The sequence below is a fragment of the Ovis aries genome, chromosome 3 (assembly GCF_016772045.2).
Source record: "Ovis aries strain OAR_USU_Benz2616 breed Rambouillet chromosome 3, ARS-UI_Ramb_v3.0, whole genome shotgun sequence".
Classification (NCBI taxonomy): Eukaryota; Metazoa; Chordata; class Mammalia; order Artiodactyla; family Bovidae; genus Ovis; species Ovis aries.
Window position 1 is genome coordinate 48,046,731 of NC_056056.1, and position 16,006 is coordinate 48,062,736.

Consider the following 16,006-nt stretch of genomic DNA (forward strand, 5'->3'; position numbering starts at 1 on the left):
GTGAAAAAGTATGCTCTTCAGTTGTCACTGTTTTTAATTTTCCCATCATCTTTTTTCAGACGACTGCTACTTAATACTGGAAAACAATTTTATTCAATTTGATGTGTCAGCTTTTTATAATATAGGCACACCACCTTCTACTGTGCTTCAGTTCATCACATTTTGCAAATGTCATGTTTTTTACAGATGGAAGGTTTGTGGTAACTCTGCCTCAGGCCAGTCAGTTGGTGCCATTTTTCCAGCAGCATTTGCTCACTTTATGTCTTTGTGTCACATTTTGGTAATTCTCACAGTATTTCACACTTTTTCATTATTATATTGTTAAGGTGATCTGTTATCAATGATTTTTGATGTTACAATTGCAAAAAGATTACTCATTCAAGGCTCAGCTCACTGTAATTTTTAGCAATACATTTTAAAAATTAAATATACATTATTTTTTAGATATAATGCTATTGTGCAGTTAATAGACTACAATATAGTGTAAGCACAACTTGTATATGCACTGGAAAAAAATTATGTGACCCACTTTATTGTGATATTTACTTTATTCCAGTGGTCTGAAACTAAATATGGAGTATCTCTGAGGTATGCTTATTATTATACTGTAATTAACAAAAATGTTTGCTACTATTAACACTTTCTCTATTGGACACTATTCAGAAAACAACTCAGTTATCTAATAAGAGCAAGAAAAACATTTTCCCTGAAGCAAACTTAAGGGCAAAAAAGGCCCTTAGAATAACAGGGAAATGCTGAGAATATATATGTAGTAGCTAAATATACTGCTTAGCATATATATATATATATATATATATATATGTTAAGAATATTGATATATATATATATATCCTAAGAACAGTTTAACTCTGATTGTTTAAGCATAGTAAATTGTCAAATGAGCTAAAGAAATTTAGAGTTTTCTTTCAACGTCATTGAAACGTCCAACTTTCTATAAAAATTAGTTAAGCCACAGCCAGATTCATCAAACTCAACCTATTATGTTATCTGCCTATCTCACAGGAGTGGTGGGAAATAATTAAAATGGCCACAGGGAACTTATAAATAAGTAGCTGAATGAAACAAAAGTAAAAAAAAAATTACATTTTTAGTTAAGCAACGGGAATTATTGTGAATCTTGAGTTACTTCTGATATTTTTCATAAAACTCTCCCCTTCCTCCTTTTCAAATTATTGAACTTTCATATTATTGGTAAAGGTGATGCCACTTTTTAAGGTAAATTTATAAACTTATTAAACAGTCTGCAATCAATATTACTAAATAGCAGGTGTAAGCCATGGCTTAAATTACTCATAATGTAATTTTAAAAGTCTAACATAAAAACTCAGCTTTCACAGATGTTTGAGTTGAAAGCTTCCACTTATCAGTCTCACTTTAATTGCAACCAAATTAAAATATTTGACTTATGAGGCCCATGCTCATTATGATTTGGCTGCTCCACTGGGAATGATAAAAATCGCACCAATATTTTTACTATATATGTGCTCAGCTGTGCCAGACCCTGCAACCCCATGGACTATAGCCCACCAGCCTTCTCTGTCTATGGGATTTTCCCAGCAATAATACTGGAGTGGGTTGTCATTTTCTTCTCCAGGAATCAAACCCACATCTCATGCACTGACATGTAGATTCTTTACCACTGAGCCGCCTGGGAAGTATAGCATTTTTACTGCTACTGCTGCTAAGTCACTTCAGTCCTGTCCGAGTCTGTGCGACCCCACAGACGGCAGCCCGCGAGGCTCCCCCATCCCTGGGATTCTCCAAGCAAGAACACTGGAGTGGGCTGCCATTTCCTTCTCCAATGTATAGAAGTGAAAACTGAAAGTGAAGTTGCTCAGTCATGTCGGACTCTTGATGACCCCATGGACTGCAGCCTACCAGGCTCCTCCGTCCATGGGATTTTCCAGGCAAGAGTACTGGAGTGGGGTGTCATTGCCTTCTCCAAGCTTTTACTGCTTTACCGCAAAATTTCCCTGGTGGCTTAGAGGGTAAAGGATCAGCCTGCAACGTGGGTAAACCCACAGGTTCGATTCCTGGGTCAGGAAGATCCCCTGGAGAAGGAAATGGCAACCCACTCCAGTACCCTTGCCTGGAAAATTCCATGAATGGAGAAGCCTGGTAGGCTACAGTCCATGGGGTCGTAAAGAGTCAGACACAACTGAATGACTTCACTTTCACTTTCTTTCACCTCAAAACTAGGACGGGGATGGAGCAAGATCCTGGACATGGTAGAAAGCTGATATTCATAAAGTGGGCTGCTGTTAACTGTCCTAAACCTTTAAAATCTTGTTTGTATTCTACTGAACAACATGAATGTGAACATGAACATGAACCTGAATGTGATATATCTCTTAAGCTTTGAACATAGTTTCATTGAACTGCTGAATCTTATACCATTAAATCATTATACTACTCTTCTTAGCCAGTGACTTTTCTTTCACTCCTTTTCAAACTTTGCTTGTATGATACTGATTTTTGTTCAGTATTTGATTCAAAGATATACCCTTTCAAATTTTTTTTTTAAATTTGGCTTCAGGAATTTTTATTTAATTTATTTTTTCCTTTTTTAAATTAATTATTTATTTATTTATTTTACAATATTGTATTGGTTTTGCCATACATCAACATGAATCCATCACAGGTGTACATGTGTTCTCAATACTGAACCCCCCTCCCACCTCCCTCCCCATACCATCCCTCTGGGTCATCCCAGTGCACCAGCCCCAAGCATCCTGTATCCTGCATTGAACCTAGACTGGTGATTTGTTTCTTACATGATATTATACATGTTTCAATGCCATTATCCCAAATCATCCCACCTTCTCCCTCTCCCACAGAGTCCAAAAGACTGTTCTATACATCTGTGCCTCTTTTGCTGTCTTGCATACAGGGTTATCGTTACCATCTTTCTAAATTCCATATATATGTGTTAGTATGCTGTATTGGTGTTTTTCTTTCTGGCTTACTTCACTCTATATAATCAGCTCCAGTTTCATCCACCTCATTAGAACTGATTCAAATGGATTCTTTTTAATGGCTGAGTAATAGGACATTTCACTCCAAAACAATGAATTTCACCTTTTTCTCAAGGGCACACAGAACCTTCTCCAGGATAGGTCACATCCTGGGCCATAAATCTAGCCTTGATAAATTCAAAAAAATTGAAATCATTCCAAGCATCTTTTCTGACCATAATGCAGTAAGAGTAGATCTCAATTACAGGAGAAAAACTATTAAAAATTCCAACATATGGAGGCTGAACAACACGCTTCTGAGTAACCAACAAACCACAGAATAAATCAGAAATCAAAATATGCAGAGAAACAAATGAAAATGAAAACACAATAACCCAAAACCTGTGGGACACTGTAAAAGAAGTGCTAAGGAGAAAGTTCTTAGCAATACAGGCGTACCTCAAGAAACAAGAAAAAAGTTAAATAAATAACCTAACTCTACACCTAAAGCAACTAGAAAAGGAAGAAATGGAGAACCCCAGGGTAAGTAGAAGGAAAGAAATCTTAAAAATTAAGGCAGAAATAAATGCAAAAGAAACAAAAGAGACCATAGCAAAAAGCAACAAAGTCCAAAGCTGGTTCTTTGAAAGGATAAATCGAATTGACAAACCAATAGCCAGACTCATCAAGAAACAAAGGGAGGAAAATCAAATCAATAAAATTAGAAATGAAAATGGAGAGATCACAACAGACAACACAGAAATACAAAGGATCATAAGAGACTACTATCAGCAATTATATGCTATTAAAATGGACAACGTGGAAGAAATGGACAAATTCTTAGAAAAGTACAACTTTCCAAAACTGAACCAGGAGGAAATAGAAAATCTTAACAAACCCATCACAAGCACGGAAATTGAAACTGTAATCAGAAATCTTCCAGCAAACAAAAGCCCAGAAATTCTTTTTTAATCCCCTGAAATTAATTTAGCAACAGAGCTACTCCTGAAACAAAAGTTATATTGGCAATTATAATTGGTAAAGAAAGTGAAAGTGAAGTCGCTCAGTCATGTCCGACTCTTTGCAACCCCATGGACTGTAGCCTACCAGGATCCTTCGTCCATGGGATTCTCCAGGCAAGAGTACTGGAGTGGGGTGCCATTTCCTTCTCCAGGAGATCTTCCCAACCCAAGGATCAAACCCAGGTCTCCCGCATTGCAGGCAGATGCTTTACCATCCGAGCCACCAGGGACCTTGAAAGTGAAGAAATTTGAAAGCCAAGAAACAAACCTCCAAGTCCAGCTATCCTGCATCTACCCAGAGTCTTTTTGTATTGAATCTCTTGGATTATCTCTGTTTTACCATGCTGAGGAAAAGGAAGCAGTTTCTTCTTACTCTCCTCAGTATAGTATGTCTCATCTACCAGTTTCCATTTCCATAGCTTTTATTTCTATCATCTTTGACTTCCCCAGTGGTCTAGTGGTTAAGGCTCTGTGCTTCCACTGCTGGGAATGTGGGTTTTATCCCTGGTCATGGAACTAAAATCCCACATGTTATGTGATGTGCCCAAAACTTAAAAAAAAAAAAAAAAAATTAGTGCTTCCCTGGTGGCTCAAATGGTGAAGAATCTGCCTGCAATGTGGGAGACCCAGCTTCAATCCCTGGGTCAGGAAGATCCCCTGGAGAAGGGAATGGCAACCCACTCCAGTATTTTTGCCTGGAGAACTCCATGGACAGAAGAGCCTGTCGTTCTGCAGTCCATGGGGTCACAAAGAGTGGCACATGACTGAACGACTAACACTCTCATCTTCTTTGTGGGTACATCATCTGACTTTCACACTAGACAATGAGCTTCCTTTTCTTTATCCTTGTAACAAAGCCTAACACTATGTACATAATCAGTAGATATTGTATAAGTAATCTAAAAAATAAATGAACAAAAATATTAACAAACTAATGGCATCACTCACATTTTAATAGAATAATATTGGTTTTTTCAAAAGGTTTGTCCCATTTTTACTGTAGGATGGCTCTGGTAGTTCTTAGTTGTCTTTAACTTCATTTGAAGCAATTTTGTTAGAGTGTATTGTGGCAGCTGTCACATCAGTATGCATTTTTTAAAAGCTTAACAAAATTTGTGAATTTTTGTGAACCCATTTTAATACTGAAAATGGAAGGAAAAAAGCAATAGCATATTATGCTTTATTGTTTCAAGAACGGTAAAAATGCAACTGAAACACACAAAAGAGATTTGCACAATGTATGGAAAATATGCTGTGACTGATTGAACATTTAAAAAGCAGTTTGTGAAGTTTTGTGAGGGAGATTTCTCACTGAAAAATGCTCCATGTTTGGAATGACCAGCTGAAGTTAACAGAATTGAATCAAGACACAAATTGAGAAGAATCAATATTTTATCATGAAGGAGATAACTGACATACTTAAAATATCCAAATCAAGTGTTGAAAATCATTTGCACCAGGTTGGTTATATTCTTTTTTTGATGTTTGAGTTTCACGCATGTTCAGTTGCTCATTTGTGTCTGACTCTTGCGACCCCATGGTCTGTAGCCTGCCAGGATCCTCTGTCCATGTAATTTTCCAGGTGAGAATCCTGGAGTGGATTGCCATTTTCTTTTCCATATAAATTAAGAAAAAATAAAAAAGCGCCTTTTTGACAAATCAATTCTCTATTGAAATGTAACAAAAACGTTCTGTTTTTAAAACAAATTGTGACAGGGGATGAAAAGTGGATACTGTACAATAATGTAGAGTGGAAGACATCACAGGATAAATGAAATGACCATCACTAACCACACCAAAGGCCGTTCTTCATCCAAAGAAGGTGATGTCATGTATATGATTGGATTGAAAAGGAGTCCTCTGTTATGAAATTCTTTTGAAAAGCCAAACAGTTAATTCCATCAAGTACTGCTCCCAATTAGATCAACTGAAAGCAACACTTAATGAAAATCATCTGGAATTAGGCAATAGAAAAATGTATAATCTTCTACCAGGATTACACAAGACTGCATGTTTCTTTGATGACCAAGCAAAACTAATATAGCTTGACTGGGAAGCTCTGATTCATCTGCCATATTCACCAGACATTGCATCTTCAAATTTCTATTTATTTTCATCTTTACAAAATTCTGTTCATGGAAAAATTGTCAGTTCCCCGGAAGACTTAAAAGGCACTTGGAAAAGTTTTTTGCTTAAAAAGATAAAAAGGGAAGACAGAATTATGTAGTTGCCTTAAAGAATGGCAGAAAGTAGTGGAACAAAATGGTAAATATGCTGTTCAGTAAAGTTCTTAGTGAAAGTGAAAAATGTCTTTTATTTTTACTTAAATAAGGTGAAGGAACTTTCTTGCCAACCAAAAATATTTGGCCAACCAATATTTGCCAAAAGTAACCTTTCTTTAGTAGTTGGGAGGAGGAAACAAAAGTGGGGAAATAAGAAAAAAATGTTATATCTGGAAACTGGTCACAGAATTTGGATTAAAACTCAAATTGAGACTGCTAATCAATTGCTAAAGTAAGCAACCAATTAATATGTATTAGGTTTTATGATAGGGACTTCTATTTTGCTAATATTAGTTTAGCCTAGTAAAAAGAATTATTTTTATTTTTAAAAGATAATATAGTTTTTACTATGAAACTTTTTGGTCATCAGACCACTTTGCATTGTCCATGGATTCTTCCTTCAGTGTGATAGATTATCTCCATTTCAAACAAAGAAATACAGAAAAATAAAACTTTTTTTGCTCTAAATCCACAAATAACAAGGAAAGATTGGAACACGGTGATCTTGTATCTTAAAAAATATATGACCACCAAAAATTAGGTATTTCCATTCTAATGGGAAACAACTAAGGAAATATAGTACCCAACACTCTGGGAGAAATAAATTTTCCTTCAGCAGGCTGGTGATGCATATCCTACAAAATTAACTACTGTAAAGTTGATCAATAAAGCCAATCTTTTAAATAGATAATTTCTAATTGTAGAGGAAGTATTTATTCCGTAGACTTGGATTATTGAACTCACTTGTAATTAAGAGTAAATCTTAGCAAGAAAACCTCACAAAGAATTGGTATCTGCTTGGTTGCTTTGTACTATTTATCAGGGCAGAGGAATTTATACATATACACCAATCTTACATGTCCCCATTTGAGAACAATTTGAGACAGTGAAAATAAAATATTTGGTTAGAAGAAAACACAAATTGTATAAAGAAAAAAAAAACTACAACAACACTTCACATTCTGTTCAGAAAATGCCTGGAGTTCCCTGATAGCTTAGCTAGTAAAGAATCTGCCTCCAATGCAGGAGACCTGGATTTGATCCCTGGGTTGGAAAGATCCCCTCGAGAAATTAATGGCTACCCATTCCAGTATTCTGGCCTAGAGAATTCCAGGTTCATGGGGTAGCAAACAGTTGAACACCACTGAGTGACTTTCACTTTGAAATACTTTTATATATATGAGATGTAATCACTGCATGAAATTTTTGAGAGCTATAATCTTGATGCGTCTATTTCAGACTAACAAATAGTCTGAAGAGTGAAACTACAGTTTTGGACAAAAACTACTTTTGTACTATGTTTGAGCTCATGTTTTAAGTTTGAGTTTAATTGTTAGTTTGTGTTTTTGTTTGTTTTGGCAGTTAAAGGTTATTGATTTGACAACAATAGTCTTGGGAAAAATCACAGGTATACATTTAAAAGACTGAAAATAGCTTCGTATTACTCTCAGGGTCATTTCAATGCCTCCAAAGTTGTCTCTAAATACTAATTCAGGCCTTTTTCCAAACTGTTTGAAAGTCTTTGATCTGGGTATATTTTTTGAAGATGTAATGATTGTGCCAATTAACCTGGCAATAGGAGAAAAAAAATCACAAATGCTTAGCTAATTGTTTCTTTGGTCAAACTTGTCCTTTCACCCTTGGTGTGTTTCAGAAGGAAACTTGTGTTAATAAATCAAAGTCTGTAGGCTCACATATATAAGAGTGACTATTTCTCCAACATTCAAAAATTTATCAACTCCTATTACGAAATACATTTCCCATAAATCTTTCCATATTAAAAATCAGTTTTCAGCACTGATGTTTTCTATTCTCATCCTTTAATCTCACTGTCTAATGAAAACGATTTTTTCTTATCAATGTTTAATAAGAGTATGTCCTCTGCCATGCTCATGATATCTCTTCATGATGGATTCTAATCCCATAGAAGTAGAATATTTGCCCTTACATCTGCTACTGAAATTTATCTTTTAATTTAGCATTTCTTTGTTAATAGCTCAATATCTATCATGGTTTGCACTATTTTCCAGACATAATTTTTCATAGACCAAATTATATCAGTCATAAATCCCAATTTGAAATATGTTATTAAAAGATGCTGCTACTAATTAGGACTTTCTTTCATCTGTTAAGTTTAGAATTTAAATCCCTAAGAGATATAATATAAAATCAATATTCAATTTGCTGAAATTATGTTCACAAATATTTCTCATTGTGTGTTTTCTCATAAAAATAAGTAATTGCAGCAACTGAGCCACTGACTGCTTTGTTCATCAAACTACCTGTGAGCCCTGTGTGTCTCCGGAAGCCTCCCAATCCTCTTGTCAGGGTTAGGTGTTCCTCTGCTGTCACTTATTCCCCATGTGGTCCTTGTCACTCTGAATTATAATTGCTCTTTTACTTCTCTGTATCCCCCATTAGACTAACGCTGTTCACAAGAAGAAATTATGCCTGTTAAATCCCAAATGTCTGATACAAGTGTTACAGTTTCTGTTTAATAAATGTTTGCATGGAAAAAATTAATATCAATTAAAGTCAATTAGGAAATTAAGAAAATATGTAATGAATCACATGTGCATGGTCTGCTGTTTTCTGGTACTAATGATTTGTATTTTATGAGAAAATGAGAAAATATTATAATTTAACCAATTTTATGGAGGAAAATATAGCTGTCTTCATCTAGTCATACAAATAACATTCTTCCACTGAGAGTAAACACGCTCTCTCACACACACACACACAAAGAGTGTGTTGTTTTTAAAGAACGTTGAATCCTGCCTTGTGGAATTTCTTCAAGTTAGTTAATGGTAGAAAACAATGAACACAATAATATTTTATCCTCATAGGATTACATTGAAAATTAAAAATAGTATATACGTGAGTATCTGATACAAAGTAGCATTTAACGATTTGGAGACGTTTTTGTTAATTTGTCTTTTAGACTGTATATTTGTGTGAGTGTGTGTGTGTGTGTGTGTGTGTGTGTGTGTGAGCATGTGCACGTATGTTTTCACTTCTTTTAGAAGAGGCGTAAGACAAAGAAGATAAATAATTGACAGATTTTCTTTAATAAGGAATGCCATTTCTCAGCTTTCTTCTTTTAAAAATAAAAACCAATTTTTCTCTTTTTAAAGTAGAAGAGTCCTATCTTTACTTTTAACTTATTTGCCCTAAGTTGATATTAAAGTTGACCGGAAAGTTTAAGGAACAATGCTAATAAAACCCATAGAGAAAATGAAAGGCTGTTGTAACCTTCTACCGTAGCACTTCTCTGGTGGCAATCTTGCCCCTCTTTGTCCTACTTAAACTTTCGATAAGGAAAGCAGAAAATGTTCATTAACAAAGAAACTTTGGCTTAGCTTTGAAAGAAAACTGCTTGGATTAATTTACCTGTCACTGCTAAACTTGTCCCACAAATCATTATATAATATATATAAACATGCTGTTGCTGCTGCTAAATCGCTTCAGTCGTGTCCGACTCTGTGTGACTGCATAGATGGCAGCCTACCAGGCTCTGCCATCCCTAGGATTCTCCAGGCAAGAACACTGGAGTGAGTTACCATTTCCTTCTCCAATGCATGAAAGTGAAAAGTGAAAGTGAAGTCGCTCAGCCGTGTCCGACTCATGGTGACCCCATGGACTGCAGCCTACCAGGCTCCTCCATCCATGGGATTTTCCAGGCAAGAGTACTGGAGTGGGTTGCCATTGCCTTCTCTGATATATAAACATATATATATAAAGCATGTTTTATATATATATATAAACAAACATCATAGATTTTAAAAGATACTATTTTAAAAGATACTTTAAAAGATAGTATAAAGAACAATTTACAAATAAATGTTTTCTAAAATTTAGGAGTATATTCAATAGAACAGAAATCACCAGAAACTTTGCATGTCAGATATAACTGGGATTTGATGTTTGGAGAAATGGGGCCAACCTCATAAGTGGGGAACCAGTTTTGTTGTGATTTTAGAGGTCTATTTTAAAGACCTCCCTGTCCTGAAATAGCTCCCATGCTGGTGCTTGAAACCCCTATTAGATATCTTAAGCCCTAAAGATTTTGGTCCTCACATTTTCCTATTAAATTGAAATTGCTTTACAAGATGTAACACCATAGGAAGCATGTAACACCACGTGATCAGGGATTGCTTTACAATCTGGCAGACAACTAATTAAGTGAGATAGTCCCTATGGGAAAGTATATTGAAAATAGGGTGCCATAAGGAGTAGAAGAATACTAACTGAGAAGAAGGAAGCTAAAGAAAATTTGGGCAAATTGAAATTTACTCTAGGGATACATGTGTTGGAAATCAATAGCATTTTCTTTCTCACTCATTAAAGTACTGATATTTAGTCAGGGACATATATCAGAATGATCTGGGGGTATTAAACAGTGTTTTAAGTCTGCCAGTTAGTTGAATGCATCAGAATCTATGGTGGATAGAACTGGTCTATCCAGGTCTGCATATTTAAAATCACTCCAGATCATTCTGTTATATACACCATTGCCATAAGAAGTCAGCAAGGTAACAACTTTGGGCACAGTTTCATTCAACAAATAGTCACTGGAAATTTGCACATAGAAGAAACAAGCTGAGGTAATATGAATGTAACTGGTGAAAAAGATATGAGTTTTATTTTTAAGGAGACTATCATCTACCAGGAATAATAAATAATGAGCATTAGACATGCAAGGCATAATCAGTTCAGTTGCTCAGTCGTGTCTGACACTTTGCGTCCCCGTGCACTACAGCATGCCAGCCCTCCCTGTCCACCACCAACTCCTGGAGTTTACTCAAACTCATGTCCATTGAGTTTGTGAAGGCATCCAACCATCTAATCCTCTGTTGTCCCCTTCTCCTCCCACCTTCAATATTTTCCAGCATGAGGGTCTTTTCAAATGAGTCAGAGAATTTGAAACTCAATGAGTATTGGAGTTTCAGCTTCAGCATCAGTCCTTTCAGTGAATATTCAGGACTGATTTTCTTTAGGATGGATTGGTTGGATCTCCTTGCAGTCCAAGGGACTCTCAAAAGTCTCCTCCAACACCACAGTTCAAAAGCATCAATTTTTCAGCCCTCAGCTTTCTTCATGGTACAACTCTCATATCCATACATGACTACTGGAAAAACCATAGCTTTGACTAGATGGATCTTTGTTGACAAAGTCATGTCTTCTGCTGTTTAATATGCTGTCTAGGTTGGTCATAACTTTTCTTTCAAGGAGCAAGCATTTTTTAATTCCAAGGCTGAAGTCACCATCTGCAGTGATTTTGGAGCCAATAAAATAAAATAAAATAAAATCTGCCACTGTTTCCACTGTTTCTCCATCTATTTGCCATGAAGTAATGGGCCCAGACGCCATGATCTTTTCTGAATGTTCGTTTTCACTCTCCTCTTTCACTTTCATCAAGAGACTCTTTAATTCATCATCACTTTCTGCCATAAGAGTGGTGTAATATGCATATCTGAGGCTATTGATATTTCTCCTGGCAATCTTGATTCCAGCTTGCGTTTAATTCAATCCAGCGTTTCTCATGAATCACTATGCACATACGTTAAATAAGCAAAGTGACAATATACAGCCTTGATGTACTCCTTTCCCTATTTGTAACCAGTCTGTTGTTCCATGTCCAAATCTATCTGTTGCATCTTGACCTACACATAGATTTCTCAGGAGGCAGGTCAGGTGGTCTGGTATTCCCATCTCTCTCAGAATTTTCCACAGTTTGTTGTGATCCACACAGTCAAAGGCTTTGGCATAGTCAATAAAGCAGAAATAGATGTTTTTCTGGAACTCTCTTCCTTTGTTTGATAATCCAATGGATGTTGGCAATTTGATCTCTGGTTCCTTTGGATTTTCTAAAAGCAGCTTGAACATCTGGAAGGTCATGGTTCACATATTGTTGAAGCCTGGCTTAGAGAATTTTGAACACTACTTTGCTAGCTTATGAGATGAGCACAATTGTGTGGTAGTTTGACCATTCTTTGGCATTGCCTTTCTTTGGGATTGGAATGAAAACTGACTTTTTTCAGTCCGGTGGCCACTGCTGAGTTTTCCAAATTTACTGGCGTATTGTGTGCAGCACTTTCACGACATCATCTTTTAGGATTTGAAATAGCTCAACTGGAATTCCATCACCTCTACTAGCTTTGCTCGTAGTGATGCTTCCTGAGGCCCACTAGACTTCACATTCCAGGATGTCTGGCTCTAGGCGAGCAATCACACCAGTGTGATTATCTGGTTGTGAACACCTTTTTTTTTTTTTTTTTTTAATAGTTCTTCTATGTATTCCTGCCACCTCTTCTTAATATCTTCTGCTTCTGTTAGGTCCATACCATTTCTGTCCTTTATTGTGCCTATCTTTGTATGAAAATTTCCCTTGGTACCTCTAATTTTCTTGAAGAAATGTCTAGTCTTTCCCATTCTATTGTTCTCCTCTATTTCTTTGCATTGATCACTGAGAAAGACTTTCTTATCTCACCTTGATATCCTTTGGAACTCTGCATTCAAATGGGTATATCTTTCCTTTTCTCCATTGCCTTTTGCTTCTCTTCTTTTCACAGCTATTTGTAAGGCCTCCTCAGATGACCATTTTGCCTTTTTGCATTTCTTTTTCTTGGTGACAGTCTTGATCCCTGCCTCCTTACAGTGTCAAGAACCTCTGTCCATAGTTGTTCAGGCACTCTATCAGATCTAATCCTTTGAATTTACTTGTCACTTCCAATGTATAACTGTAAGGGATTTGATTTAGGTTCTACCTGAATGGTCTAGTGGTTTTCTCCATTTCTTCAATTTAAGTCTGAATTTGTCAATAAAGAGTTCATGGTCTGAGACACAGTTAGCTCCTGGTCTTGTTTTTGCTGACTGTGTAGAGCTTCTCCATCTTTGGCTGCAAACAATGTAATCAATCTAATTTTGGTATTGAACATTTGGTGATATCTATGTGTAGAGTCTTCTCTTGTGTTGTTGGAAGAGGATGTTTGCTATGACCAGTGTTTTCTCTTGGCAAAACTCTGTTAACCTTTGCCCTTCTTCATTCTATACTCCTTGGCCAAATTTGCCTGCTACTCTAGATATTTCTTGACTTCTTACTTTTGGTTTCCATTCCCCATTATCTACCAAATATAAAATTTTTGCAATGTGGAGGAAATGCATTACTTTTGTAGAGGACATTCAGAAAAAGCTTCCTGGAACACATGTCCAGCTGTCTTCCTGATTTCCCTTACCTTTCCCTGATCTCTCACAAAGGACTCTCACAGTGATCTAAACCATAGCCTCAGTCTCCTCTGTGTCTCTAAACTGTTTGGCTTAACATCACATGCATCCTCAGCAAAATATTGGGGTGGGATGTGACCCTAGATTCCAGTCACTTTCCTTTATACTTTTTTTGTAGGATAGGGTACACAGGCATTAGACCCCATGATCTTGGGTTTCTTTCTTTTTTTTTTTCTTTTTAAAATCATTTTATTGTTTATACCATAGTCATATTTAAATTGGCAGAACAGTTCCCATAACAGACCAGACAGAGACCTGTTATTCAAAGAAAAATAGATAAAGGTTTTCATAAAGCTTGAGGAGAGAAATTCCACAATAATTAATATAAGAATGGCTGTAGCAATCTCAGGCAATGGTGCCAAGATGTGTGAACAGATAGGAACGTAGGGTGCTCCAGCAGCAGCTGGTCTACGTATGTTGGCCTGAGACCACTGCTGCTTCCTAAAAGGGATTTCTTAGTATGTTTGGTCAGGGGATCACTTGTAATAGACATATAAGTGAAGTAGGGTGACACTTGTGCAGAATAAATTCTACAAGTTCCACGGAAGGTTTTATAAATTTCATTGGTGATTAATAGTTGTTTAATTATGACTCTTCAAAGGCAGATCCCATAAACAGACATTCAGGGAAATTTAACAACCAGTGAAATTCTTAAGCCAAAAAAATAAATAGCCACACATACCAAACCTACACACCATGAATTAAAATGGCACCATGTTAGGCCTTCTGGAAGAACCAGAGCAGGAAAGGTTATTCAAACAGAAGGTCTTCATCTTTCTCTTGAGCCAGGAGATTAGCAGGCTCCGTCACTTCTCCAGCTGCCCTCCCTTGCTCCAAGTCTTTATCAGATTTTTCCTCGAGAATCATTTTATTCTCCTGTATTTTCTTTAACCTTTAGAACTCTTCTCACTCTCTCTCATTCAGCTCTGTGATGATAGAGGAAAGGGTAGGTTCAATCCAGGGAATGATGACATGTTCAATGGCATTTACACGCCTGTTGGTTATCTTAACATCTTTATCCAAAGCAACAAAGGAAGTCTGCAGCAAAGCCAGTTCTACCAGTAGTTCCACTGCTTTGGAATAATTCCTCTTCAGTTTAGTCAAACTGTTCCCCACCTCGGGCTAAACCAGTCAGTTCATAACTGTCAGTTCCTTCATGGTAATGTTCAAACCCAGGCAAAGGAACCCCTGTTACATTATCTTTCTTTGCTCTAATCTTCACTTGGGCTCCATTAACATATTGGATAACTGGGGTGCTTAAGTCCCTCGCTGTGAACTTGGTCTCAGAAAGTGAAAAGGCAGCTTCTCTGATCACTTCACCCTTCTACATGTTAGTCTCTATTATTATCTTCTTAAGGATCTGTCAAAAGAGTTAAGGCATTAGATTTCTTCTGTCTTCCTGAAGTTTCCACCTATCTGTGCTTCTTTTAACTGAGCCTTCATGATGGTCTGTGCCACTCGCGAGGGAAAGATTTCAGTTCGTTCTTTGCCTGACATTCTGAAGATGACTGGCTCGGGTCCCTGGCTGGGTAACCGTGGCTGCAACAACCCAACCACTGAATCTTTCTTAACCTGAGTCAGCTGTTTGTGTCATGTGACTCTCTCATGATGCTAAGAGGCAGCCAGGATATGCCGTCTTCACTTCTGTTTCCGCTTGGTACCCATCAGATCTTGAGTTTCTACTGCAGCACTTACACCCCACCCCAGTGTATTTACTTAGCCAACTTACAGAAGGCTCTCTATGGTGGAAAGCAGTATGCTGGGCTCTGAAAAACAGGAATGTATGAAACCCCATCCTTATCCTTGAGGAATGCATGACCTACTGATAACGGGATGTAGGTTTTAGGTTCCAAGTTCATACTGTCCCCTTGCTTGTCTCACTTTAACAGTGAACTTCTGTGACGTCAGCCCAGTCATCTGTCCCAATCTTAGTCTTCCCACAGGCATAACTGTGGGCCTTAGAGTAGATTCTGTAAGGACTAATCACTTATTCCTAAATTTTACTGGCTACAGTTCTGTTTCACTTTGGCATTATTCATAGAGACCTCTAAGTACTCCCCATACAAATATCTCCTCAGTGTGAATAATGACAGGTGGATCAGTGGAGTAGACAAGGATCACAGATGTCTAGAGTATCTGAAGGCAACAGTTTAGTTTGTGGTATAGCCAAGATTCTAGCAGAAGGTCATTTGGAAGAAATTAGTTTATCTCTGAACAAAGAATAGCAGACAGTGGAAGAAAAGTATCACCCTTAATATGTTCCACTCCTAAGTTTTCCCCAAATCTCTATAGTATACCACAGTTGTATCTGTTTAGCTACACTGCAAATGCTCTGTATTTGCAAGCATTTTGCAAGCAGCTATGAGTGTTTAATTTTGGGATAATGCCTTCTCGATGTGCTAACCCCAAGAGTATTTTGAACAGACTAAATGTGAATTATGGT

At 36.9% G+C, this 16,006-nt stretch overlaps 1 pseudogene; it reads right to left on the minus strand.

Moving 5' to 3' along the window:
- Nucleotides 1–13,723: 13,723 nt before the first annotated feature.
- On the minus strand, nucleotides 13,724–15,772 carry LOC121819033 (V-type proton ATPase subunit D-like; annotated as a pseudogene).
- Between the last annotated feature and the right edge of the window lie 234 nt (nucleotides 15,773–16,006).